The sequence below is a fragment of the Sinocyclocheilus grahami genome, unplaced genomic scaffold (assembly GCF_001515645.1).
Source record: "Sinocyclocheilus grahami isolate Dianchi unplaced genomic scaffold, SAMN03320097.WGS_v1.1 scaffold488.1, whole genome shotgun sequence".
NCBI classification, from domain to species: domain Eukaryota; kingdom Metazoa; phylum Chordata; class Actinopteri; order Cypriniformes; family Cyprinidae; genus Sinocyclocheilus; species Sinocyclocheilus grahami.
Window position 1 is genome coordinate 21,495 of NW_015505667.1, and position 4,077 is coordinate 25,571.

General features: G+C 37.5%; 1 long non-coding RNA gene across 1 annotated transcript in view; it reads left to right on the forward strand.

The window, feature by feature from the left end:
* Positions 1–471: 471 nt before the first annotated feature.
* The window catches only part of LOC107554000 (uncharacterized), a 20,781-nt gene continuing 17,175 nt past the window's right edge, over positions 472–4,077 (forward strand). Inside the window, exon 1 of the long non-coding RNA XR_001605020.1 lies at positions 472–482. This is a non-coding gene — a long non-coding RNA (uncharacterized lncRNA). The remainder of the gene's footprint in view (positions 483–4,077) is intronic.

A 4,077-nucleotide genomic window follows, 5' to 3' on the forward strand; every position in this document is an offset into this window, starting at 1 on the left:
ATTGGTGTAGGTCTCGTTTTATCAGCTTGTTCTTCCTGAAGTCCACTTTATGCACAAATGCGTCAATAATTTCCTTGCATTCCAGCACATTTGCATCCGCGCTCTGCATGCGCTTGTTTGTTTCATTATAGAGGCTGAAAATATCCGCCAGGTATGATGTTCTGATAAGAAATTCATCTGTAATTTCGTCAAACAGTTTCTCGTTGTTCAGTTCAATAAAACGTACCAACACTTGGCCTCTTGATAGCCAGCGCACTTCGGTATGAAGGAGGAGTGTCTGATGCACCTCATCTTCACACAGCTCTGCAAAGATTCGCTTGTTTACCGGACGGGCTTTAATAAAGTTAACGATCTTTACAACTGTCTTCAGCATTTCATTAAGTTCGTCAGCTTAAGTTCATCAGAGAGGTGTTTGCTGGCCAGGGCTTGACGGTGTATCATACAGTGAAACACAAGACAGTGGGGAGCCTTTTCCTTCAAACGTGTATTGAAGCCCTTATGTTTTCCCATCATTGAAGCAGCTCCATCTGTGCAGCATAATTATAGGGAATGTGATGCTTGGTGAAGTACGTGTCAATAACGTGGAAAATATCTTCTCCTCGTGTTGTTGTAGACAAATTAGTTGACTAAAGTATGTCCTGTTTTATTTCGCCGTCTTCAATGTACTGCACATATGCAATGAGGACTGCTTCATCTGCCACAGTAGACGTTTCGTCAAGTTGGATAGAAAATGGGTGCATCTTTAACTTTTCAACCAACAAGTTCTCAACATCATTCGCCATTCTGTCGATTCTGTCTTTTATTGTATTATTGGACAGAGGTACAGTTTTTAGTTTCGAAGCCACCTGTGCCCCGCACATTATTTCTGCCATTTTCACACATGCGGGTTTGAGCAGAGTTTCCCCGATGGTGTGTGGCTTTTTTGATTGGGCAATTAGGAAAGCGCACTCAAAGGATGCAACGGTCGCCTGCCTATTTTCATTTCCAGCTCTAGTCAAAGCATCTCTGATGTTCTGGGGCCTATTTGACATAACTTCTTTTTTCCTTAGGACAAATTCTCTGGGTTTACCAACCGTCTGTGGGTGTTTGGTGCTCTGATGTCTTCTTAGTTTGCAGGGCTTCATGCTTTCATTCGCTAGTCTCTCACCACAGATTACACACTCAGTTCTCACCTTGTCCATTGCTTCAATGAAACCGAATTCAACATAACTGTCCAAATAAGTCCTTGTTTTCTTTTTAGCGCATTCATTTTTATCTTCTCCCTGGCGCTTTGCCATTTTCTCTTTGCTGCGTCTTTTTTTAAAGTTACGTCTGTACGTTCCCACTCTCGCGATACGCTGCAAAAAATTCTCGACGTTAAGAGAATTTCTTCTCTTTCCATAAAATAATTATTTAAAAAAAATATATTTACAATTGAAATATTTATTGTGCTGTTATAAATGAAATATGTATATTTTATTTATTTATTTTTAAAAACGAGTGCACTTGGCGACCCCTCGAAAATTATTAGCGACCCCTAGTGGGGGTCGCGACCCCCGGGTTGGGAACCACTGCCCTAATGCATCAAACTCCGCAAAACGAAATGCCAAACTATACAGTATTAATCCTAGTGTATTAGTAGTATTATTACAGTTTACTTTTTATTTTAGTTAAAGTTAATCCACTTTAAACTTTGGAGTGATAATTAAGATATTCATGTGTTTAAAAACTTTGCTAAAAACTATTAATGTATGCATGTTACGTTTAGAGCCATAAAAAAAAAATTGTTTGTTTGTTTTTCTAGTCACTTTTTTGTCAGTCAATGGAAATACTTACATTCAATTTTAGTTTGTGATAATAATTGGCATAAAATAAAAATATTATTTAACACTACTGAACCAACATCAACGTATACCAGCACAACTAATTTTTATGGCTTAATTCAGACAGAAATAGCTCTTTAAAGAAACAGTTGCAGGTTACTACTTTTTACAGTGCACAAGTTGTAATATAATATTTCAATTCAGATGTTGTATTTGTTTATGTATTTGTTTGTTTATTTTTTAATTCATTCATTCATTCATCATAGCAGATACCATCAGGGTGATTTGGCATCTAATGAATCATGTGTCTTCTCTCTCATACTAGATCGGCAGTGAAGCTGTAAATGTCTTCTGATGTAGTTTGAATGGATGGAGTCTGATCCGTGTGTTTCAGGGGTCTTGGAGCTCAGCTGTGGCTCAGAGTTCCCAGCAGGCCAAGCAGAGGCTGAGGTCGTCTCTGTTGAACTGATCCACACCATCTGTGATGTGTCACTGCAATACATGGAGCTCTGGTTAGTCACGTGACATGACTGAGATAAACAGTATATACTGTATATATATTAGGGCTGCCTTCGACTAAAAATTTTTCTGATCGATTTTCTTTTTCATTTTAAGCATTAGTCAACTAATCTCACGTTTATTAATAAACCATTTAAATCATGCTAATGAGCCTTTAATTGCCTACATAGCCTAATAAGTGCTCAAGCGCATGCATAAAGCTTGCTACAGCACACCGGCAGAAGTAATGATGATGAATGTGTCAGATTAAACTGCATTAACATTTTAATAACCTATTGATAAACTAGTGGTTTCGGCTAAATTAGTGGATTTCGGCTAATGAGATGAATTCGGCGACACTGACTCGTCATGTCCACAGTAGTGGATGCGCCTGCATGCAAATTTCATATGGATTACATAATCTGAGAATATATATATATTTTTTCAGATTTGAATTGTTTCATTTGAAAGTAGACATTTCACTCTCTATAGATATATTTATTATATATTAATTGTCTGTAAGGCAAGTATACACTAAGTTTTGCGCTCAAGTTCACAGAGGCCGAGACGGCAGAAAGCGCATCCTGTTAGCTTTCATTATTTTACAAAAGCGCAATGTTTTGTTGTTATAGTGAGTGCACACAAATAAACGTAGAGGCTTTACAGATTCGAAAGATGTATTACTCTTATCTGTATGACCAAAATGACAGAGTATTTTATTTTAAGAGCAAGTGACTGCACCGGCGCCTCCATCTGTCATGCTGTTCAATTTTCAGTAGCGCGCTACTGTTCAATTTTCACAATCCGCATAGACACTTAAATAGCATTTTTCTAGATTAACATTAGATTGAGCGGCCATATAAAGTAGCTACTACTTCAGATTATAAGTCATATTTGCGGTCGATGAATGATAGGCGAGCGTTTGGATGTACTGTATTACCACAAAATCCAGCCGTTAATGATCTGACGTCACAGACTGCGTAACCTCACCACTTCCTGTGGATTTTTTTTCTGTGACTAAGCGACTAATAAAATTTTGGTCGACCAAGCCTCTTCTCCTCAACTAAAGGTTAGTCGGCTATTAGAGGGCAGCCCTAAATTAGATAAATTAAATATATACATTGGGTACGGAAAGTATTCAGACCCCTTTAAAATTTTCACTCTTAACAATATTGCAGCCATTTGCTAAAATCATTCAAGTTAAGTTTTTTTCCTCATTAATGTACACACAGCACCCCATATTGACAGAAAAACACAGAATTGTTGACGACCAAGCCTCTTCTCCTCAACTAAAGGTTAGTCGGCTATTAGGGGGCAGCCCTAAATTAGATAAATTAAATATATACAGTGGGTACGGAAAGTATTCAGACCCCTTTAAAATATTCACTCTTAACAATATTGCAGCCATTTGCTAAAATCATTCAAGTTAAGTTTTTTTCCTCATTAATGTACAGAGCCCAGAACAAACCCCATGGAAAATCTGTGGAATGACTTGAAGACTGCAGTTAACAAATGGTCACCATCAATTTTAACTGAACTCGAGCAGTTCTGCAAAGAAGAGTTGGCAAATATTGCAAAGTCTAGATGTGCAAAGTTAGTAGAGACATATCCCAACAGATTAAAGGCTGTAATTAAAGCAAAAGGTGGTTCAACAAAATACTGACACAATGGGGTGATTACTCAGTGATTCTGTTTTTTTTTTTCCTGACATATTGGTGTTATATCTTTCACTTGGATGTTATAAGTTGCACTGAGTAAATACAGCTGGATAAAACAA